Genomic DNA, 26,656 nt, shown 5'->3' on the forward strand with positions numbered 1-26,656 from the left:
CTTTATTGTGATCTAAATATCAATTTAAATTTATTTCTCTTCTGAGTTTTCTGCATTTTGCTATTCTTTTTGTGTGTGTATATATGTGTGAGTGTGTTAGCACTTAAAATTGTCTCTTGTAAGGATTAGCATATACTACATGACTATCCAAATATTAAGTCAGTTTGGAATTTATCATGTTTAATCATTGAATTCCTGATTTTTAATTGAGACTAAATATTTTCTGCTGAGTTCATTCATTCTTATTTTCAGCCAAGCTCATGCCTAAGTCTTTGTCCATATGATTTGCTAATGACCTAGGCAATTCAGTAAAAATGATTATAGTTCTATATCATAGTTCACACTTAAAATTTCTTCCTCTCTGCTTGTTGTAGACTAAATATTCCTAAAATCTTTTCTACCCTATTGATTCTTCCCCACATAGAAGTAGCAAAGACATGGGGAAAAAGACCTTCTAACAGGGCTGAGACATTTTGATCCACTTCAGCTCTGCTCTGCCTCACCTCATGATTTAGAAAAATCAATGGCATATCAGCTTAGTAGTCACTGATCCATGAGGTAATTGCACCTTCTAATATCTTCAACTTACAGCTTCTGAAATGGGCAAAGCCAGTGACCAGAGGATGAAACACATTGTTTTTGTTTTTTTTTCAATTTTGTGATCAAATTGAGAAAATAGTCATCTCAGTCTGTATTTCTGAAGGAAAAATAACATTGCCTCAGAGGTGTAAATATACTATTAAACACGCTTTTATCATATTAAGTTTATTATTTTCCCAAATAACTGGCTTTATTATGCTATAGATTATATTTACCTGCAAAACGTGTGTGCAGTTTTCTAACCTAATTCATTATAAAAAGCGTTCTAGATTTCAGTATGGAGAACTTGGCACTTAATTTTGTTGTTAAATATGGTGGGAAATTATCCCCACTGCTTTTGTTATGCTGCTTAGAGACATCTTAACTAACTAGATAAGAATTCATCTTTAGGAAAGAGATGTGGGCTTAAGTAAATACTAAACAAATTGAGTATTAACTCACAGGGAGAAAGTAAGATTGATGATCTGACAAAATATTAATTAAAAGAAGGAACATTGCCAAGCTTTTCTTGTATAATTCAATTCCACATAATTCAAAGGCAAAATTAATTTACTGCTTCTTATTTGACAACAAAGAAAGAGCTTTATAATGATTATTTTTTTTAAATGTGTGCTCCCATGACATGGTAAAACTCCATAATCAAAAACATAGTTGTTTAACATCAGAGGTTTGCATTTAAATTCCAGAATTCCACAGAGACAATAAAGCACTTCTTTGAAACAAAATGAGTTTGCACTTATTTCTGAAGGTTTTTAGGCATATGCAAACATCAAATACCAATTTTGGTATTAATTAAAGGAAATAATCCTAAAACATTTTGCAATTTTTACTTTGAGCAGTTGCCAGTTCGCACAGCCCAACATATGCTGAATATTTTATATACAAGTGATTTATTATAAAATTTACCAATGATGGCTAATACTCTTTTATTTTATTTATTTATTTGTTTGTTTGTTTGTTTTTTGTGGTACATGGGCCTCTCACTGTTGTGGCCTCTCCCGCTGCAGAGCACAGGCTCCGGACGCGCAGGTTCAGCGGCTATGGCTCACAGACCCAGCCGCTCCGCGGCATGTGGGATCTTCCCAGACCGGGGCACGAACCCGTGTCCCCTGCATCGGCAGGCAGACTCTCAACCACTGTGCCACCAGGGAAGCCCTAATACTCTATTTTAAAGTTTACTTGCCCAAATATGAGCATTTTTAAAGATTAAATGTTGTTATGTATTATAAAATGGAGTGTGCTTACTAATTTAATCCTGAGAAGCCCCTTTAAACATATTTCGTATCACTATCATTTTCAAAAATGTAATTTCAAATAATTTTCCTTTCTGTTAACGACCACGCAATTATTGCTTGAAAATATGTAATTCTTCTGTTTAATGAGGTAGAGCAAAATAAATTTTTATTCCAAATGTATACTTAAATGTCTAGCATTGGGCTTCCCTGGTGGCACAGTGGTTGAGAGTCCGCCTGCTGATGCAAGAGACATGGGTTCGTGCCCTGGTCCGGGAAGATCCCACATGCCGCAGAGCGGCTGGGCCCGTGAGCCATGGCCGCTGAGCCTGCGCGTCCGGAGCCTGTGCTCCGCAGTGGGAGAGGCCGCAACAGTGAGAGGCCCGCGTACATTAAAAAAGAAAAAAAATTGTCTAGCATTAAGGTGATGCCAAAGTGAATACCCTCAGAATTCTAAATATATAGAAACTTTGTAATTGAAGTCTGAATTTTCAACAATAATTGATTCTGAGGTACTGGTTGTATTGGTTATGTAGCATTGATGTTGCTTAGAAGATGTAACATCATGGCAAAACTTTGAACTTAAAATTTTCTACCCTGGAAATATTGTTCCTTAAAAGAGAACGTTAGAACAGAAAAGGGACTTTGAAAACAAATTCTTTGGCTCTTCTAGAAATCAGAGCTAAGACATAAACTTAGGTTTGATTACTTTATTAGGTAGTACAATACCAGGGAAGCAGAATAAGAGAGGAGTGAAGGAAAGATAAAGGAAGTCAATAAGAGACTGTGGTACTAAGCTGCTACTTGTTGGAACCAAATTCAAATGATGGTGTGCTCTCAGGAGACTCTTCTGAAAGTCTACAGAATTCCTGGTCCCAAGGAAGACCTACATTAAATTTCAGATATTATTTTAGATTACTTAAACAGCATCTGTCTATTTCCTCTGTAAGAATCTTCCAAACTCTAAGTCATTCACATAATCTTAAAAATATTTAGTATCAATAAAATATAATAATTCATCAAAACTGATAAAATTGTATTTAGTAAGTTTCTTTTGATTTTATGTAATTGCCCTTTAACTGAGACATGTTTTAATGCACTTTTCAAATATGTCTTGAAGTGTCTTATTGACTAAACATTATATGAAACAGACTGATGCTCCACAAAGATAATTAATGACAAAATGGCAGTGTGTTCATTTTATAGAATTAAAGATACCAAACTAAGCTCCTCAAAGAGAGCAATGATTAAAGGAAACTGTATTATTTATTTTATTCTCCTCTCCAATTTGCTAAAAGTTTCATTTTAAACTGAGGATTTCAAAGTGCCTCTGTTTAAAAAAAACAAACAAAACAACAAAATTCAATCAGATACAGGCTGCTGTCTTAGCAAGTTCCCAAATGCTTAGTTTCCAGCATGCTAAAGGGATAAAAATCATTGATACAGCTCAAACCTATCACACTATTTGTTTAATCTGGCAGTATAGCTATTTAGAACTGGAGCGAAGGAGATACTTTAGTTTGGACATTACCTGAAAATTGAGAAAACCATTTTTTAATAACACAAGCCTATTGTACTGACAGTAATAATACAAGTTTTGATGACAAATTGTCTAAATTTGAGAATGATATTTAAAAGTTACAGGCTTAGTTCTTTTTATAAAATGTGTAAACAAATGAAATATATTTATGGGTCTGTTGAAAGTCTAAAATTGAAAGCACTCAAAATATGTTAAGCAATCTGAATTATAACTCATTTTATAAACCTATAGTGCTTAAGGGGAAAAAAATGTACCTGGATTCACAGCTAACATGAGATTTGCAATACAAAATAAGTGAACAAGGAAACCAGTGACATAAGCCCTAGGGTAATGCTACTTGCTGGAATAAAAGAATACCACATGATAATAATTCCAGAGAAGGACTTTGCAACTACACAGAAAGTACATTTAAAATATGTATATAACTTATAGTAATGCTGTCACTTCACACAGAAACTTTTATAGGCATACTTTCAAGATATTGCAGGTTCGGTTCCAGATCACCACAATAAAGCAAGTCACACAAATTTTTTGGTGTTCCAGTGAATAAAAAAATTATGTTTATACTATACCATAGTCTATTAAGTATGCAATAGCATTATATCTAAAACACAATGTACATACCTTAATTTAAATCTACAAAAACAAAAGAAAATTACAATAGTAACATCAGTGATCACTGATCATAGATCACCATAACAAATACATGAAATATTGCAAGAATTACCAAAATGTAACAGAGACACCAAGTGAGCTGATGCTGTTGGAAAAATGGTGCTAATAGACTTGTTTGACACAGGGTTGCCACAAACCTTCAATTTGCTGAACTTATTTACAAAACAGAAATAGAGTCGCAGATGTAGAAAACAATCTTATGGTTACCAAGGGGGAAAGGGGGTAGGGATAAATTGGGAGATTGGGATTTACATATATACACACTAAATTGGGAGATTGGGATTTACATATACACACTACTATATATAAAATAGATAACTAGTAAGGACCTACTGTATAACACAGGGAACTCTACTCAATACTCTGTAATGGACTATATGGGAAAAAAATCTAAAAAAGAGTGGATATATGTATATGTATAACTGATTCACTGTGCTGTATAGCAGAAGGTAACCAACACTGTAAATCAACTATACTCCAATAAAAAATTTTTAAAAAAGCAAACAAAAAAACCCCCTTCAATTTGTAAAAAAAAACACAATATTTGCTAAAAGTAATAAAGTGAAGCGCAATAAAACAAGGTTTGCCTGTAATCAGGTTTGGTACATTTCAAGTGTCATAACAGTATAAGAAAAACAAAGATGTTCATCATTTAAATGATTTAACTGTTCTTCATTTTGAATAAAATGAGCTTGAGAATTTTCTAGCTCCATGATTTCTCACATCTAAAATATAACCATTGGGTATTTGCTCTTAATTACCAGCTCTACTACAATCACATTTCTCATTAGTTGGGAAATGAATCTTATCAAATCAGTATTAGAGTCAATGACATTTAATCCTGCTAGGAATTTGGCTTTTTGAATTTGTTTTCAAAACGTGATGCCCTTCTTAAATATGTGCTTACATTTATGTTGGCACTAATGTTATCATAAACTATTTTGCACTTCATATATTGCTAAAGAGTATGTTTGGTTAATTAAAGATTTTATTGAGTACTGAAGGATACAGTACTAGACTAATAAATGATGCAAACAAATAAAAAAAACTGTATAAACGCCCTATATTGTGTCCATGCCACTTCCTCAACAGCAGGGGAAAAAAAAAATAATTATTGCATCCTTTTTTCTCAGTGATTGCTCAATGACCTTGTTTAGCAGTCTCAAGAGTAATACAGCAATATATTATCAATTTTAAAAATTCATATTTGTATCTTATATTTTGATAATAAATATTCTTTTTATTCATGCCTGTGACCAGATTCATTCTTTCCACAATATTCTCCATGATAATAATGGTAGAATATGATATATTATGTATACAACATTCATTAGCTCATTTAAATAAAACATTCAATAACATTTTGTGTAGCATTTATTCCACTGAAGAGTTTATATTAAAGTACTGATTTCATGTAAACTTAAATTAAGCATTATTAAGACATATTATCATTAAGAAATGTATCAACAATAGTTCGAGAAAAGTATTTGTAAGCAAAACTTTCAAGCTGCCTGTTGTATAGGTGGTCAGTTTAGCATAATGAGCCCAACTGAAAGTGACAATCAAGTCTTTATTTACTTACTGTGACAGAGCAGGCAAGAGGCAAAAGAGAAAGCTGCCACATTCCCAGTGTTCCAGTGTTCCCACAGAATGGTACATGCCAGTGATCAGATGACATGCAGTGTAGGTTACAGATGGGGGAAAGATGCTTCAGTCAAGGCCCCCTAATACAGAGGTTTCTGCAAAGTTATAGCCAAAAATGAGCTCTCCAATAGGAGGTGCCTGGGGTGAGAATTCAGATATGCCCATGAGCATGGCTAGCCTAGGAGTGCTGAGCTCTTGACTGCAACTCCCTCTTGAAAACTGCGTACACTTACTGTGCAACAAGTCTGGTGAGGTGAAGGCAGTTTCCTCTCATGAGGCCTGCCAGGAAAGCCCTAAAATTGCCTATGGTTCAGCCTGAAAGATGAATTTTGGCCTAGAGATGGACTTCTTAAAAACAAGTTTATTTTTTTTAATGACAAAAAGCATAAACCAGTTCATTTATATTATGAACACTTTAAAAGCTAAAGTAATAAACTTTTATGTTAATATTAAACTATATTTGTTTCCAATAACTTCACAATGTGTAATCCATCTTAAACATCTGGCTTAGAAGGAATGTTATTTGTTTACCATTTCTATTGTTCAGAAATTTTTCACCTTGTAAGTGACAAATTCATGAGGAAAATCCAGGAACTCACTTCCCTAGCTTTCTTGTAGTTATCATGTAAGCATATGCCTTAAACTCCTCCAACTTAGATTCGTATTTTACTGAAGTGAAAAACAAAGATCCACTTTTGGTTATTATAGACAGATACACTGAGAAAACTCTCTTTCTCCAATTATCTGAAATGTTGGATAAAAATATGAAAACCATAAATTTAAAATGCATTGTTGACTAGACAAGAAAATAAGAGGACCTCAAAAGCCAAAAATGAATTAATAGTTGAAAAGTTAAGAGAGAAAGAAAGAGGTGGGGGGGAGAGGGAGGAAAGAAGGAAGAAAAAAAAAAGGAAGATTTAAACCAGTTTTAGCTCTTTGGATAACTGCTGAAGTTAAATAGTTTCTCTCTGTCTCTCTCTCCTTCTCTCTTTCTCATTTCTTTATTTTTGTATATGTTAGTTGTTCACAATCTCAGCATTGTTATATGATACACTGGTCTTACCCTTGTGTCACTGTCATGTCTCTCATTTTAATATAGTGCTTTTAGTCTTAAAGTTTACTTTGTCTGACATTAGTATATCTACTCCAGCTCTTCTTTGTTTAGTGTTTGCATTGTAGACAATATCATTTAAAATTGTATTGACAAACATCAAATATTTTGGAATAAATCTTACATAAAATTTATAAGACTTCCACAAGAAAACTAAAAAAGCATTGCTCCGGGAAATTGAAGAAGACCTAAATAAATGGAGGACTATATCATATTCATGAAATGTCAGATTCCATATTATAAAGATGACAATCCTCTTTACATTAATATATTATACGTATATGTAATGTGTAATTTCAACATACAGATGGTTCCCAACTTAAGATGGTTCAGCTTATGATTTTTTTACTTTACCATGGTGTAAAAGCGATACACATTTATTAGAAACTGTACTTTGAATTTTGATCTTTTCCCAGGCTATCATTATTAGGTGTGATACTCTCTTGTGATGCTGGGCAGTGACAGCAGCCACAGCTCCTAGTCAGCCCCGCCATCACGCAGATAAACACTCCATACACCTACAACCAATCTGTACCCATACAACCATTCTGTCTTTCACTTTCAGTACAGAATTCAATAAATTACATGAGATATTCAACACTTTATTATAAAATTGGCTTTGTGTTAGATGATTTGCCCAACTGCAGTTTAATGTAAGTGTTCTGAGCACATTTAAGGTAGGCTAAGCTAAGCTATGCTATTCAGCAGGTTAGGTGTGTTAAGTTAATTTTGATTTACAATACTTTCAACTTACCACGAGTTTTGAGACCTACCCATTGTAAGTCAAAGAAGATCTGTAATCCCTTTCTTTTTCTTTTGCGGTAACTGTTTATTAGATTAGTAACTTTACATAGCCATGCAAAGACTCCAAAATAGTCAAGGGAATCTTTAAGAAAAAGAACAAAATTGGAGGACTTACACCACCATAGAGTAAGACATATTATAAAACTATAGTAATGAGAGCAGTGTGGCAATTACCTAATTTATTTAATCAAATGGAATATATTAGTATTCCAAACATAGTTGCATGTAAATTTGACTGGCACAAAACATTAAAGCTATGATATGACTTATTTTTTCCTAAGTTTATGTAATTTGTTCTTAGCAAATGAGAAAGTAGTTTATTGGTATGCTTTAACTGTTTTAAATATTGGTCTTGGGACAGTTTTATAAAACTACATGTGTTTTGCTTCATCAGACATTCTCCTTAGAAAATAAAATAATCATAAATCAAAATATGAAAAATAACTTAATAAACATGTAGTGAACAGATAATACACCATTAACAAGGAATATATATCAGGAAGAGTAATGGTTCCTCAGCAAATAAATTGTTACCGTAATTCCCAAGTTAAGTTGATTAGTGGAAAGTGCCATGATGCATCAGTATATGTTCCACAAAGCATTTGGTAAAATCCCATAGCCAATTATGTTTTTAAAAAAACACTCAATAACGTCAGAATAATTCCTTAATTCAGTAAAGAGTACTTTACAGAAACCTAGAATCAACAAGGGTGCATGGAATTCAGTGCACATTATCTGTGACTTATAAACTGTATATCCCTCTCTAAAAAGAGGGTGTTCTATGTATGCTTACCTAGAAGAATCAATGAGGGTTACGAGCCTGGCACATCAAACTGTCTGCCAACATTATCTTTAATAGTGCCCAATTTTTTTATTAATCCTTTCACTAATTTATTATCATTAATTCATTGAATACTCATTAAGGACCTACTTTTTGCAATGTATTGCATTAAGTATGGGTGCAGATAAAAGACATGTCAGATACAGAACTTGCTTTCTGATAGCTCTTAAAAGTGTTTTACCTATATATTTGTGTTTCCTAAGTACGTGTTTATGTGTACATTATCTGTATTCCTATGCATCTTTGTCAGGTGGATTGGCTTGATAATTTTGATGCTCATGCATAAGTGTGTGTGTGTTTTTGTATGTGTGTGTATATAGTAGATGGGGGGGCAGTGGTAATCATTTAATTGAATTGACATAGAAATCTAAAATTAAAACAACCCATCTAAAACTATAAATGTAAATGTTTATTTTTAAAAAGTTTACTGAATATTCTTATATGTTTATAGCTAATGAAATTCACTGGGGAATATATGAATATATATTGTAAAACACAGTAAGTGTGTAAACTTTATTTTGATAAATTTTATTTGAAACAGACATTTGGCTTCTGAAGTTGCATAAGATAATTCAATATTTTCTCATTATGACAACCAGGATAATATGTATGTTAAGTTTAATGGTACTTTCAGAATGCATAAAGTACAAAATTTCTTAGGATTGTATGCTTATAATTATTATTTTATCAATCTGTCCCTTTGGATGAATATTTTAACTTAATTTTGACCAAATTAAATGCCAGAAATAATATATTCTATTTCATGTTACTACCTACTAAAATCATAATGCTGATTTATTGCTGTGATCTCCTATTTAAGGCATGAACAAGACCTATTAAACTCTCATTCCAGATGGGAAATTTTTATTATTAACAGATGCATTCTAACTGGGGAGTCTCATGCTGCTATGAAATATGCTTCTTCATGATGCATTTATTCACTACGTGTATATAGGGACCAAGAGGTTGTTCAGCTCTGGGTCCAGGCTGTATTCTTGGCTCCTGTTTTCATCAGCTCCCAAAGTGATTCTGCCCCCCTCCTCCCCAGTGACCTGCCCATTGTTATATTTCTTCCTGTGTAAACACTGTGTTACCAGTGCAGATGAGCACACTCTCCTCCTCTCTAATTTGCTCCAATAAAATCCCCATTTTTCACAAACAGGAGGACATTCATTTTTTCCTGCCTCATTTTTCAAGTACCAAATCATGGCATTTCAAATTTTAAGTAAACAAAAAGTCCAATTTTTCATAGTGACTGCAACAGTGTTGATGTATGAACCTGAAACACCAAATGACTTACTCCTGATGATATTTGAAGAAGCCCCTTATATTTTTAAAACATGCCAAAATGATTTGTTTTGGCATTGCATTATAGCCTTTGTTTATGTAAGTTCTTAATAGGCTATGTTTCATTATCCAGGGTGTAGGTTTTTGTTATAAATTAGATCCCATCTGCTAAAATCTCATTAGAGGTTCAAAGGACAGATAATGCCATGGACTTCTTACTTAAATAAATCTAATAAGCTTAGAAGTATCCTGGTTGACTTACTGTAATCTTGGAAGCAGTAGAAACAATGACAAACATGAAACTTCTATTTTTATTTTAACTGTTAGAGTGAACTGCAGTGCAAGTATGTCTAGACAGTCTCCAAGATGGACAGAGCCTGTTTTTTTGTCTGGATACCCTGAGAGAGAAAAATAAGTGTCACAGCAACTGCCTTTTCATTTTTGTTCCAGTCCCAGAACCATAAGGATGTGTTTTGAGAAGAAAGCACTTGTAGCCAACATAATGCTACACCTGTCCCCTGCACTGCCTGGTGTGAGTGGACAGTGATAAATGAAAAGGGCTGTGAGAAGCGAGTGTTCACTTTAGGTTTGAGGTTTCTATCTTTCAAGATTGATTTGCTAGGAACCCACAGCTTAAAGGGTGCCAAAAAGTACTCATTATTGTTTTTTCCCATGACTGTGGGGGAGTAGAGTGATATAGTTCAGTGGTTACAAGGTTAAGATCTAGAGTTAGAATGCAAAATTTTGAATCCTCCTTTAGTCTTGTTTATCCTTTGGAGAGGGGCAACTCTTTAGTTCTAATTTTATGTTTTGTATCAATGTGTAATTGAAATAAAATAACTGTACTTCTTTAAAGAAAGCCATTTCTTGTGCTCTGACATGTATAGCCACCTGTGAATCCATAACAAGCAAGATAGTGAACATATTCATTACACCCAAAAGTTTCCTTTTGTTGGTTTGTAGTTCCTCACTGCTTCCCATCTCTGCCTTTATTCCCTTGTCCCAAGAAACCACTGATGTGCTTTCTGTTACTATAAATTAGTCTGTATTTTCTGAAATTTTATAAAAATGAAATTATACAAAAATTCAAAAGACATGCAGAAGAGACATATATATATATATACTTGACTGGGGGGAGTCTCTGGCTTCTTTCACTAAGCATAATTATTTCAAGAATTATTCATTTGCATGTATTAATTGTTTATTGTTGAATAGGATTCCATTGTATGGGTTTGGCACAATGGGTTTCTTCCCCAGTTGACAGACATTGGATTGTGTCAAGTTTTTAGCAATTTTACAAATAAAGCTAGTGTGAATATTCCTGGACAAGACTTTTCAATAAAATACACTTGTTAAATTGAAAGATAGTTCATTTACATTGTTATATTAGTTTTAGGTGTACAGTATAGTGATTCAATATTTTTATAGATTATATTTCATTTAAAGATATTACAAAATAATAGCTACATTTCCCTGTGCTGTAAAATATATCATTGTTGCTTATCTATTTTATCCATAGTGGTTAGTATCTCTTAATCACATAGCCCTATCCTGCCCCTCCCCTTTCTGTCTCTTCAGTGGTATCTACTAGTTTGTTCTCTGTATCTGTGAGTCTGTTTTATTATACACTCATTTGTGTTATTTTTTAGATTCCACATGTAAGTGATAACATTGAATATTTGTCTTTCTCTGTCTGACTTATTTCACTAAGCATAATACCCTCTAGGTCCATCCACACTGTTGCAAATGACAGAATTTCCTTTTTTATTGTTGAGTAATATTCTATTGTGTGTATATATATATATATATAAATATATATATATATATAAATAAATAAATATATTTTATTTATTTATAGTTATATATTTATATAAATTATATATTTATTATATATATATAAATATATACATATATATAGTATATAGTATATATAGTATAGTTGCTTCCATATCTTGGCTATTGTAAATAATGCTGCTATGAACACTGGGGCACATGTAGGTTTTTGAGTTAGTGTTTTCTGGTTTTTTGGATATATACCCAGAAGCGGAATTGCTGGATCATATGGTAGTTCTATTTTTAGTTTTTTGAGGAACCTCCATACTATTTTCTATAGTGGCTGAACCAATTTACATTGACACCAACAGTTTGTGAGAATTCCCTTTTCTCCACATCCTTGACAACATTTGTTATTTGTAAACCTTTTGATGATAGCCATTCTGACAAGTATGACATGATATCTCAATGTGGTTTTGATTTGTACTTCCCTGTTGATTAGTGATGTTGAGCATTTTTTCATGTGCCTGTTGGATATCTTTATTTCTTCTTTGGGAAATTGTCTATTCAGGACTTCTGCCCCTTTTAAAATCAGGTTGTTTGTTCCTTTGATATTGAGTTGTATGAGCTGTTTATGTATTTTGGATATTTTACCCCTTATCAGTCATGTCATTTGCAAATACTTTCTCCCATTCAGTAGGTTATCTTTTCGGTTTGTTGACAGTTTTCTTTGCTGTGAAAAGGCTTTTAAGTTTAATTAGGCCCCATTTGTTTATTTTTGCTTTTACTTCTTTTGCCTTAGGAAACAGATATACAAAAATATTGCTATTATTTACGTAAAGAGTGTTCTGCCTATGTTCTTTTCTAGGAGTTTTATGGTTTCAGGTCTTCCATTTAGATCTTTAATATCTTTTGAGTTTATTTTTATATATGGTGTATGGAAATGTTCTAATCTCATGCTTTTACATGTATGTGTCCAGTTTTCCCAGCACCATTTATTGAAGGGAAAATTGTTTCTCTATTGTATATTCTTCCTTCTGTGTTATATTAATTGACCATAGGCAAATGAGTTTATTTCTGGGCTTTCTATTCTATCCCATTGATCTGTATGTTTGTTTTTGTGCCAATACCATGCTGTTTTGATTACTATAGGTTTGTAGTATAGTCTGAAGTCCAGGAACATGATCCTTTAGCTTTGTTTTTCTTTCTCAATATTGCTTTGGCAATTTGGGGTCTTTTGTGGCTCCATCTAAATTTTAGGATATTTTGTTCTAGTTCTGTGATAAATGTTGTGGGTATTTTGATAGAGATTGCATTAAATCTGTAGATTGCTTTGGGTAGTATGGACATTTTAACAATATTAATTCTTCCAAGAACACAGGATATCTTTTCATTTCTTTGTACCATCTTCAGTTTCTTTCATCAATGTTTAATAGTTTTCAGAATATAGGTCTTTCACCTTTTTGGTTAATTTTTCCTTGGTACTTTATTCTTTTTGATGCAATTTTAAATGGGATTTTTTGCTTTCTCTCTCTGCTATTTCATTATTAGTGTATAGAAAAGCAACAGGTTTATGTATTTAAATATTACTCTTGTATCCTGAACTTTACTGAATTCATTATTAGCTCCAATAGCTTTTTGGTGGACAATTTTGTGTTTTCTATATGCATTATCATGTCATATCTGGCTCAAGCTGGGGCACACAGTGGGCTGTTATGAGAAACCAGGCAACCACTGGCACAGTCCTCAATCTGCTGTCTTCTCCCTGTCTCAAGAGTAAGCCAGCATTTGCACACTCCTTGTGAGCAAAGTCCAGGGTTCCCACAGCCTTCCTGTTAGTCCGATTAGCCTTCCAACCAGCCAAGGGGCTTGTCTGCCCTGTGTCAGACCCCAGGACTGGGGTGCCCAATATGTGGCTCAAATAACTTACTCCCCAGGGTAGATCTCCACTCATGTATTCTCTCTTTTCCTTTGAGTTCCCTCCCAGCAGAACAGGTCCTGACTTGATCACTTCTTTTCCCTTCCTACCTGATTCCATGTGAATCTTTCTTACAGCCTTGGTTATACAGAAGTCTTTTGGCCAGTTTCCAATTAAATTTCAGTGAGAATTGTTCTACATGTAGATGTATTTTTGACATGTTCATTAGGAGAGTTGAGTTCCACATCTTCCTTCTACACCATTTTGATCCAAAGTTAATATACATTTTTTTTAATGTTGGTTAAATATCTAGGATTTAGAGTGGCTGGGTTATATGCTAAGTGTATGCTTAACTTCTTTAGAAACTACTAAAATGTCTTCCTAAGAAGTTATAATATTTTACATCCTCACCATAAAAGTCTGAGAGTTCCAGTTCCTCCACTTCCTTGCCAACACTAGTATTGTAGGCTATTTAATTGTAGTAATTCTAGCATATATTCCAATGTGATGTTAATGTGCATTTCCCTAGGGTCTAGTGAAGTGGAACATCTTTTCATGGGTTTGTCTGTATCTGCATGTCTTCTTTGGTGAAGTGTCTATTCTAATCTTTTGTTTATTTCTTATTAGGTTGTGAATGTTCTTATTAGGTTTCAATATATATTGTAGATGTAAATCCATTATCAGATATATGCTTAGCAAATGTTTCCTTTAACATTTTGAAAGAATTTAAAATTTTTTCATATATCACAATTCATTTTTTAATGGATTCTCGTTTTAAAATAATATCTAAGGGTGTTTTTCAATGATAATTTTAAAATTTTGATAAATTACAATTTGTCATTTTTTATGTATCCTGTTTTTAAAATCATATCTAAGAAGGGTTTGCCTAACCCAAACTTCTAGAATAGTATAGACCTAGGTTTACATTTATGTCTTTTTGAGTAAATATTTGTATATGGTGTGAGAATTGATTTAAGTTCATTATTTGCATATGGATATTCAGTTGCTACGGTTTGATTTGTTGAAAGACTATTCTCCACTGAATTACCTTCACAATTTTGTCAAAAGTAATATTCTGACAATTGTCATGTCATATATGTATGGGTTTACTTCTGAAGTCTACATTTAGGTAAACTGATATAAGTTTACCCTTTATGACAGTATAGTACTTCAGAATAGATTGTATAGCAAGTAAAGTTTTATAATGTGGCTTCATACTAAGTCTTAAAATCATTATTAGTAATCCCAGTTTATTCTTATTCTTTAAAGTTGTTTCAGCTTTGTTAGGTCTTTTGCGTTTCTACATGAATTTTTACTTGGAAATTTTCTTTAAAAAATTGCTGAGATTTTGACTGGGATTATATAGAATCTATAGAATAATTTTTGGAGAATTGATGCCTTAAAAATATTAAATTTTCAGGCTCATAAAGCAGATATAACTTTATTTAGGTCTTTTATTCTTCAGCAATGTTTTACAGTTTTCTGTGAACAGCTTTTTTAAAAAAATTTAATTAATTATTTATTTATGGCTGTGTTGGGTCTTCGTTTCTGTGCAAGGGCTTTCTCTAGTTGCGGCAAGTGGGGGCCACTCTTCATTGTAGTGTGCGGGCCTCTCACTATCGTGGCCTTTCTTATTGTGGAGCACAGGCTTCAGACACACAGGCTCAGTAATTGTGGCTCACAGGCCTAGTTGCTCCACGGTATGTGGGATCTTCCCAGACCAGGGCTCAAACCCATGTCCCCTGCATTGGCAGGCAGATTCTCAACCACTGCACCACCAGGGAAGCCCCGTGAACAGCTTTTGTACATTTTTTGTCATATCTGTCTCTACTTCATAATTTTGTTGCTATTACAAATGAAATTGACTTTTTTATTTTATCCAATTATTCTTTGCTTAGAATATATAAATTTTTGTATCCTAAAACCTTGCTGAAAGGGACATATACCTCTTGTGCCCATGGCCTCTGGCTTCCCTGTGCATTTGGCTCCTCCAGGGCTCCCGCAGTCCAAGCAGTCATACCTCCTCTGCACCCTGTCCTCACTGTGGCAGACTCAAGAACTCCAAGGCAGCCTCAGGACCAGACTCCTGTGGATGGGCAACACACAGAGGTGGGGATAAAACCAAAGCTGAACCCCAGAGATGGCGAGACTAAGGAAGAGGATCGAAAATCTTTCCATCAGCTGTACAAACTGTAGATTAAATCCCCACCATCACCTAGGTAGACCCTGCATCTATGGAATATCTGAGTAGACAAGGAGTGTTCCCACAAATGAAAACGGTCTAGCTCTGGCAGCTGTGGACTTTGGGGGCAGCACACGCAGGAATTTGCCCAGATCAGAGTCTCAGTGGTCCCCACAGGGTCCACAGCAGGTCCAGAGACCAGCCCAGAGACAGATGAGAGCCTCTTGGGGAGGCAGAGGTGGGTTGCGGCTCACGGCATGTGCAAGGACACTTACAGAAGAGAGCCCAGGGAAACATAATTATTACTATGAATTTTATTATATTTTGATTTATTCTATTGTTGGTTCTGGCTTTTGTTTCTTTGTTTTTTTCTTGATTTGTTTGTTTGTTGTTTTAGTCTTTTTTATTTTTATTATATTTTATTTAGTCTTTTGGTATCTCTGTTTTTTATAATATATTTTTTATTTTCATTTTTTTATATTCTTCTATTTTTACTTTACTTTTCTGTTGTTCTGTGTTCTTTTCCCTTATTTTTTCTTCTCTTTTTTTTTTTTTTTTTTCTTTATTTTTTTCCCTTTTTATTTTATTTTATTATTATTATTAATCATTTTTATTGATTTTTCTGTTTCCATGCTTTATTCTTCAGTTGGCACACTGCTTTGGTTTTGCTTTTAGGTCAAGTGTTTTTGTTAGTCTTAATCCTACTTGTTTGATTTCATTTTTGACTTATTCTCTTTCTCTGGTTCTTCTCTTGCTTTTTGTTTTATTTGGTTCTGTTTTTGTTTTTATTCATGTGTGTGTGTTTCCTTGTTTCTGTTTTTGTTTTCTTGATTCTGTTTTTACCGTTTCTCTAAGGTTTTATTTGTCTTTTTTTTGCTTTAATATATTTTCTATATTTTTTAATATTTCTATTTATATATTGCTTTTCTTTTATGTCTTCTTTCCCCTTTCTCTTTCTCTTTTTTTTTAATCATTTTTGTCAGTTTCTTATGTTTCTTTGCTTCCTTCTTCAGTTGGCACTCTGCTTTGGTGTTGTTTTTTGGTTTTGTGGTTTTGTCAGTTTTCTTTTTAATTGTTTGATTTCATTCTTGGGTTCTTTGGTTTGTCTAGTTGTTCTCTTGCTTTTATCTCTTGCTTTTTGATTTATTTGGTTCTCTTTCTGTTTCTTGTGTGTGTGTGTCCTTGTTTCTGTTTTTGCTTGTTTGATTTTACTTTTTACCACTTGTCTGGGGTTTTGTTAGTTTTTTTTTTTTTTTAATCCCAATAATTGCCAGGAAAAGCGACTTAAGGGGACTTGGTTCCTCACTTGGAAGTCAGGCCTGAGGCTCTGGGGTGGGTGAGAGTCCAGGGCGCTGGATCACTGGAGAATTGCTGACCCCAGGGAAGATTAGTTGCTGAGAACTCTCACAGAGGTCTCTATCTGAATACAAGACCTGGCTCCACCCAACGGCCAGGAGCTCTCAGCTCTGGATGCCTCACACTAAACAACAAACAAGACAGGAACACAAAACCACCTATCAGCACACAGACTACCTAAAGTCATTCTAAGCTCACAGACACACCAAAACACCTCACCTGACATGGCCCTGCTCATCAGAGGCAAAAAACTCAGCTCCACCCACCAGAACACAGGCACCAGTCCCTCCCATCAGGAGGCCTATGCAAACCACTGGACCAACATCACCACCGGAGACAGAGAACAAAAGCAAGATATACTATGACCATGAAGGCTGGGGAAAGACCTCAAATACTGTAAATTAGGCAAAATGAGAAGATAGAGAAATAACTTACAGGCAAAGGAGCAAGATAAAAACCCACAAGACCAAATATGAAGAGGAAACAGGCAAACTACCTGAAAAATAATTCAAAGTAATGATAGTAAGGATCCAAAATCTTGTAAATAGAATAGAGAAAATATAAGGAAGCTTTAACAAGGATGTAGAAGAACTGAAGAGCAAACAAACAGTAATGAACAACAAAATAACTGAAATTAAAAATACTCTAGAAGGAATCAATAGCAGAATAACTGAGGCAGAAGAACAGATAAGTGAGCTGGAAGATAGAATGGTGGGAATAACTGCTGCAGAGCAGAATAAAGAAAAAAGAATGAAAAGAATAGAGGACAGTCTCAGAGACCTCTGGGAAAACATTAAGTACACCAACATTCAAATTATAGGCATCCCAGAAGAAGAAGAAAACCAGAGAGGGTCTGAAAAAATATTTGAAGATATTATAGTCAAAAACTTACCCAAAATGCAAAAGGAAATAGTAAAACAAGTCCAGGAAACACAGAGAGTCTCATACAGAGTACACTCAAGGAGAAACACACCAAGACACATATTAATCAAATTAACAAAAATGAAACACAAAGAAAAAATATTAAAATCAGCAAGGGAAAAGCAACAAATAACATACAAAGGAATCCCCATAAGGTTAACAGCTGATCTTTCAGCAGAAACACTACAGGCCAGAAAAGAGTGGCAAGGTATATTTAAAGCGATGAAAGGGAAAAATGTACAACCAAAATTACGGTACCCAGCAAGGAACTCATTCAGATTTGACAGACAAAACAAAAGGTTTACAGAGAAGCGAAAGTTAAGAGAATTCAGCACCACCAAACCAGCTTTACAACAAATGCTAAAGGAACTTCTCTAAGTGGGAAACACAAGAGAAGGGAAAATCCTACAATAACCAACCCAAAACAATTAAGAAAATGGTAGTAGGAACATACATATTGATAACTACCTTAAATGTAAATGGATTAAATGCTCCAAACAAAAGACACAGACCGGCTGAATGGATAAAATAAACAAGACCCATAAATATGCTGTCTACAAGAGACCCACTTCAGACCTATGGATACATACAGACTGAAAGTAACAGGATGGAAAAAGATATTCCATGCAAATGGGAATCAAAAGAAAGCTGGAGCAGCAATACTCATATCAGACAAAATAGACTTTAAAATAAGGGCTATTACAAGAGACAAGGAAGGACACTAAATAATGGTCAAGGGATCAATACAAGAAGAAGATATAACAATTGTAAATATCTATGCACCCAACATAGGATCACCTCAATACATAAGGCAAATGCTAACAGTCATAAAAGGGGAAATCAGCAGTAACACAATAATAGTAGATGACTTTAACACCACACTTACAACAATGGACAGATCATCCAAACAGAAAAAAAATAAGGAAACACACCTGTAAATGACACAGTAGACCAAGGGACTTAACTGATATTTACAGGCCATTCCGTCCAAAAACAACAGGATAAAATTTCCTCTCAAGTGAACACAGAACATTCTCCAGGATAGATCATATCTTGGGTCACAAATGAAGCCTCAATTAATTTAAGAAAATTGTAATCGTATCAAGCATCTTTTCTGACCACAATGCTATGAGACTAGATATCAATTACAGGAAAAAATATGTAAAAATTAAAAACACATGGAGGCTAAACAATATGCTAGTAAATAACCAAGAGATCACTGAAGAAATAAAAGAGGGAATCAAAAAATACCTAGAAACGAATGACAATGAAAACACAATGACTCAAAATCTATGGGATGCAACAAAAGCAGTTCTAAGAGGGAAGTTAATAGCAATACAATCTGACCTCAAGAAAAAGAAAAATCTCAAATAAACAACTTAACCTCACACCTAAAGCAATTAGAGACAGAACAACAACAAAAAAAACCCAACGTTAGCATGTGGAAAGAAATCATAAAGATCAGATCAGAAATAAATGAAAAAGCAATGAAGAAAACAATAGCAAAGATCAATAAAAATAAAAGCTTGCTCTTTGAGTAGATAAACAAAATTGATAAACCATTATCCAGGCTCATCAGGTAAAAGAGGGAGAAGACTCAAATCAACAGAGTTACAAATGAAAAAGGAGAAGTAACAATTGACACTGCAGAAATACAAAGGATCATGAGAGACTACTACAAGTAACTATATGCCAATACAGTATAAAACCTGGAAAAAATGGACAAATTCTTAGAAAAATACAACCTTCCAAGACTGAACAAGGAAGAAATAGAAAATATGAACAGACCAGTCACAAGCACTGAAATTGATACTGTGAATAAAAATCTTCCAACAAACAAAAGCCCAGGGCCAGATGGTTGCACAGGCAAATCCTTCCAAACATTTAGAGAAAAGCTAACACCTATACTTCTCAAACTCTTTCAAAATATAGCAGAAGGAGGAACACTCCCAAACTGATTGTATGAGGCCACCATTACCCTGATACCAAACCCAGATGAAGATGTCATAAAAAGAGAAAATTACAAACCAATATCACTGATGAACATAGATGCAAAAATCCTGAACAAAATACTAGCAAAAAGAATCCAACAGCACTGAAAAGGATCATACACCATGATCAAGTGATGTTTATCCCAGGAATGCAAGGATTCTTCAATATACACAAATCAATCAATGTTATACACCATATTAACAAACTGAAGAATAAAGACCATATGATCACCTCAATAGATGCAGAAAAGATTTTGACAAATTTAACAGCCATTTATCATAAAAGCTCTCAAGAAAGTGGGAATAGAGGGAACCTACCTCAACATAATAAAGGCCATATATGACAAACACACAGCCAACGTCATTCTTAATGGTGATAAACTGAAAGCAACTCCTCTAAGATCAGAAACAAGACAAGGTTGCCCACTCTCACAGCTATTATTCAACATAGTTTTAGAAGTTTTAGCCAGGGCAATAAGAGAAGAAAAGGAAATAAAAGGAAACCAAATTGTAAAAGAAGAAGTAAAACTGTCACTGTTGATGACATGATCTCTACACAGAAAATCCTAAAGATAACACCAGAAAAGTGCTAGAATTAATCCATAAATTTGGTAAAGTAGCAGGATATAAAATTAATGCATAGAAATCTCTTGCATTCCTATACACTAACAACAAAAATTCAGAAAGAGATATTAAGGAAACACTCCCATTTACCATTGCAAGAAAAAAGAATAAAATACCTAGGAATAAACCTACCTAAGGAGGCAAAAGACCTGTATGCAGAACACTATAAGACACTGATGAAGGAAATCAAAGACAACACAAACAGTTAGAAAGATATACCATTTTTTTGGATTGGAAGAATCAACCCAAAGCAATCTACAAATTTAATGCAATCCCTATCAAATTACCAATGGTATTTTTCACAGAACTAAAACAAGAAATTTTACAATTTTTATGGAAATACAAAAGGCACTGAATAGCCAAAGCAATCTTGAGGCAGAAAAACAGAACAGGAGGAATCAGGCTCCCTAACTTCAGACTATACTACAAAGCTACAGTAATCAAGAGAGTATGGTACTGACACAAAAACAGAAATATAGATCAATGGAATAGGATAGAAAGCCCAGAAATAAACCCATGCACATATGGTTACCTTATCTTTGACAAAGGAGGCAAGAATATACAATGGAGAAAAGACAGCCTCTTCAATAAGTGATGCTGGGAAAACTGGATAGCTACATGTAAAAGAATGAAATTGGAACACTCCCTAACACCATACACAAAAATAAACTCAAAATGGATTAAAGACCTAAATGTAAGGCCAGACACTGTCAAACTCTTAGAGGAAAATATAGGCAGAACACTCTGACATAAATCACAGCAAGATCCATTTTGACCCACTTCGTAGAGTAATGGAAATAAAAACAAAGTAAACAAATGGGACTTAATGGAACTTAAAATCCTTTGCACAAGAAAGGAAACCATAAACAAGATGAATAGACACCCCTCAGAATAGGAGAAAGTATTTGCAAATGAAGCAACTGACAAAGGATTAATCTCCAAAATATATAAGCAGCTCATGCAACTCAATATCAAAAAAACAAAGAATCCAATCCAAAAATGGGTGGAAGACCTAAATAGACATTTCTCCAAAGAAGACATACAGATGGCCAATAAACACATGAAAAGATGCTCAACATCACAAATCATTAGAGAAATGCAAATCAAAACTACAATGAGATATCATCTCACACCAGTCAGAATGGCCATCAACAAAAAATCTAGAAACAATAAATGCTGGAGAGGGTGTGGAGAAAAGGGAACTCTCCTACACTGTTGGTGGGAAAGTAAATTGTTACAGCCACTATGGAGAATGCTATGGAAGTTCCTTAAAAAACTACAAATAGAACTATCATATGACTCAGCAATCCCACTACTGGGCATATACCCTGAGAAAACCATAATTCAGCAAGAGACATGTACCACAATGTTCATTGCAGCACTATTTACAATAGCCAAGATGTAGAAACAAGCTAAATGTCCATCAACAGATGAATGGATAAAGAAGATGTGGTACCTATTTACAATGGAATATTACTCAACCATAAAAGGGAACAAAACTGAGTATTTGTAGGAAGGTGGATGGACCTAGAGGTTGTCATCCAGAGTGAAGTAAGTCAGAAAGAGAAAAACAAATATCATATGCTAACTCATACATATGGCATCTAAAAAACGGTATTGATGAACCTAGTGACAGGGCAGGAATAAAGATGCAGACATAGAGAACGGACTTGAGGATACAGCGCTGGAAGGGAAAGCTAGGACGAAGTGAGAGAGTAGCACTGACATATATGCACTACCAAATGTAAAATAGATGGCTAGTGGGAAGCTGCTGCATAGCACAGGGTGATCAGCTTAATGCTTTGTGAGGACCTAGAGGGGTGGATAGGGAGGGTGGAAGGGAGGCTCAAGAGGGAGGAGATAGGGGATATATGTATACATATAGCTGATTCACTTTGTTGTACAGTAGAGACTAATACAGCATTGTAAAGCAATTATACTCCAATAAAGATATTAAAAAGAAAACCCTTGCTAAAGTCACATATCAGTTCTGGTAGCTTTTTCTAGACTATCAGATTTTCTACATAGATGATCATATTATCTGTACATAAAGACAATTTCACTTTTCTCTTCCAATATATATGTCTTTTATTTATTTTACTTGCTTTTTAACTTTTCTTTCATCCTTCTCAAACTCTTAGAACAATGTTAAACAGAAGTGGCAAGAATGGTTAGTTATACCTTATTCCTGATATTAGAGGGAAATCATTCAAAGTTCCACAATTAAGTACAATATTAGGTGAACGTTTTTTCACTGATAAATTGCATAGATGAATTTATCACATTAAGAAAGTTTCCTTCTGTTTCTAGTTTTCTGATAGTTTTATCATGAATGATTGTTAGATTTTTTCAAATGGTTTCTCTGGGTCTATTGAAATTATGATATATATTGTGTTGGCCAAAAAGTTTGTTCAGGTTTTTCTGTTAGATGTTATGGAAAAACCCAAATGAACTTTATGGCCAACCCTGTATGTATGTGTGTGTGTGTGTGTATATATATATATATATAAAATTTAAATCTATTAATATAGTAAATTACTTTAATTTCTTTTTCTAATGTTCACCAACTTAAAGTCCAGAGATAAACTCCAGTATGTCATGATGCTTTACCCTGGATTTGAGGTGCTAACATTTGTTTAGGGTTTTTGCCTCTAATATCATGAGCGATATTTGTAGGGTTATTGTTTTGTTTTGTTTTGTTTTCCTTCTGTAATGTGTTTGCATGATTTTGATATTAAGATAATGTTGGTTTCAGAGAATTATTTAACTTTCTGAAAGAGCTTGAGCAGAATTGTTTTTTATTTTGTTTTTTTAGTTTTCTTCCTTAAATGTCTGTTAGAAATTACCAGTGGATCCATTTGAACCTGTAAGGTGTTTTGTTGTTGTTGTTGTTTGTTTGTTTTTGTGGGATGGTTTCTATCTACAAATTCAATTTCTTTAAATTCCATAGTATTATTCATGGAATAATATAATATGTATTGTTGAGTGAGTTTTGATAGCTTATTTCAAGGAATTTTGCCATTTCATCTATAATATTAAATTTATTAGCATAAAGTTGATCATAATATTTCCTTATTATCCTTTTAATATGTGTATCTGTATAGTGATGTCAACATTCTCATTCTGGATTTTGTTAATATTTTTACTCTCTTACTTTTTCCTGATGAGTTTGACTAAGGTTGCCAAATATTTTGTTCAAAGAATCAAACAGTAAATATTATAGGCTGTAGCCCACATCAGATCTCTGTTGCTTCTGCGTCTTCTTAAAAAAAACACCTAACATAAAGATTTCCATCTTAAAAAACTTTTAAGTATATATCTATAGTATAATATTATTAATGTATGCACATTGTTTTACAGCAGATATCTAGTACTTTTTCATCTTTCATAACTAAATCGCTATGCACAATGAATAGCAACTCTCCATTTCCTCTCCTCCAGCCCTTGGGAAGTCACCATTCTACTTACTGCTTGGTAGATTCAAAACCATCCAGATTAATAATTACATTAAAAATATATGGTCGGGCTTCCCTGGTGGCACAGTGGTTGAGAGTATATAAAAGCAAGACAACTATATGCTATTTACAAGAAATCCACTTGAAATATAAAAACAAAAATAGATTTAAAGTAAAAAGATGATATCCAGTTGAACCTTGAACGACATGGGTTTGAACTGCAAGGTTCTACATATATGAGGATTTTTTCAATAGATGCATAGTACAGTACTAGACTGTCCACATTGGTTGAAACTGTGATTTAAAAACTTCCAACAAATAAAAGTCCAGGGTCAGATGGCTTCACAGGTAAATTCTCTCAAACACTTAGAGAACAGTTAACACCTATCCTTCTGAAACTCTTCCAAAAAATTGCAGGGGAAGGAACACACCCAAGCTCATTCAACAAGGCCACCATTACCCTGATACCAAAATCAGACGAAGATACGACAGAAAAAGAAATTTACAAGCCAATATTACTGATAAACATATATGCAAAAATTCACAACAAAATACTATCAAACTGAATCTAACAACACATTGAAAGGATCAGATACCATGATCAAGCGGGACTTATCCCAGGAATGCAAGGATTCTTCAATATATGCAAATCAATCAATGTGATACACCACATTAAGAAACTGAAGAATATAAACCATATGGTCATCTCAATAGATGCAGAAAAAGCTTTTGACAAAATTGAACACCATTTATGATAAAAATTCTCCAGAAAATGAGCATAGAGGGAACCTACCTCAACATAATAAGGGCCATACACGACAAACCCACTGAAATGACGTTTTTCTGAAGAAAACATACAAATGCCCAACATATATAAGAAAAGATATTCAGCATCACTAATTATCAGGGAAATGCATATCCAAGTCACAATGAGACATTGTATTGCTTCTGTTTAAAACAGCCATTATCAAAAAAAGTAGAAAACATAACAAAAACTGGTCAGGATGTGGAGAAATTGAAATTTTGTGCACTATTTGTGGGAATATAAAATGGTGCAACCATTATGGAAAACAGTATGGAGGTTCCTCAGTAGAACACCAATAGGATCTAGCAATCCTATGTCTGAATATTTATCCAAAAGAGTTGAAAACAAGACCTTAAAGAGATATTAGCACTCCCATGTTCATTGCAACATTGTCCACAGTTGCCACGAGGTAGAAAAGACCCCTAAAACTCCATTAATAGATAAATGGACAAATAGTGGTACATACATACAGTGGAATGTATTTTAGCCTTAAAAAATAAATTAATTGTTTTTGTTATTTAACAGCACTTTTTAAAAATTCATAACATATAGGCCACACATAAACAGGCTAAGGGCCAAATTCAGCCCACTGCCATTATCTGCCCAGCTAGTGGGCTCACCTTGTTGATTTTCTCAAAGTTTCACCTTTTGCTTCATTGGTTTTTCTCTATCATTTCTCTCTTTTCCCATCCATTGATAGTGACTCTTGATCTTTCATATTTCTTTCTCCAATTATTTTCTGTTTAATTTTCTTGCCACTTTTCTAGTTTCTTTTTTTTTTTTTTTTTTTTTTTTTTTTTTTTTTTACCGTTGCGAGCACAGGCTCCGGACGCGCAGGCCCAGCGGCCGTGGCTCACGGGCCCAGCCGCTCCGCGGCATGTGGGATCTTCCCGGACCGGGGCACGAACCCATGTCCCCTGCATTGGCAGGCGGACTCTCAACCACTGCGCCACCAGGGAAGCCCTCTAGTTTCTTAATGTAGAAGCTGAGCTTATTTCTAGTAAAGTTTTATTAACATAATATTTCTCCTAAGTACTGCTTTATTGGCACCCCACAAATTTGATATGCTTTGGAAAATGGTCTACTTTCCTAAATGTTCTATATGTACTTGAAAGAATGTATATTCTGCTATCCTGTGAAGTGGTTTATAAATTAGGTCATGTTGGTTGATATCATTGCTGAAGTCTTCTGTATCCCTACTGGCTTTCCTTACTTGTTCTGTCAATTGCTAATTATCCAAGTGTACTTACAGATTTGTCTATTATTTCTTACAGTTCTATCAGTTTTTGTTTTACATATTCTGAAATCTGTTATTATGTGCATAATTTTAAGATTGTACATCCTATTGATAAATTGATCCCTTTGCCATTGTGACATGACCTTGTTTATCCCTTGTAAAAATCTTTACCCCAAAATATACTTTGTATGATATATACTTTCTCTCCGTATACATGTTTCAATATACCCTTTCCAGCTTTCCTTTGACTAGTGTTGTACAGTTGATCCTTGAACAACATGGGGGTTAGGGAGATCAACCCTCCACGCAAGTGAAAATCCTCGTGTGAATTTACAGTGGGTTCCTCCATATCTGCAGTTCTTCATCAGTGGATTCAACCAACTGCAGACAGTATAGCACTGTAGTATGTATTTATTGAAAAAAATCCTCATATAAGTATAGCCTTGCAGTTCAAACCCATGTTGTTCGAGGGTCAACTGTATATCATCTTCCATCCTTTTACTTTAAATTTATTTATGTTTTTATATTTCAAGTGGATTTCTTGTAAATAGCACATAGTTGTCTTCCTTTTTTCTACTCTGACACACTTGGCCTTTTAATTAGAATGTTTTGACCATTCATTTTTAATGTGATTATTAATCTGGATGGTTTTGATTTTTT

This window comes from Neophocaena asiaeorientalis, unplaced genomic scaffold, assembly GCF_003031525.2.
Source record: "Neophocaena asiaeorientalis asiaeorientalis breed wild unplaced genomic scaffold, Neophocaena_asiaeorientalis_V1.1 scaffold26, whole genome shotgun sequence".
In the NCBI taxonomy this organism is placed as follows: Eukaryota; Metazoa; Chordata; class Mammalia; order Artiodactyla; family Phocoenidae; genus Neophocaena; species Neophocaena asiaeorientalis.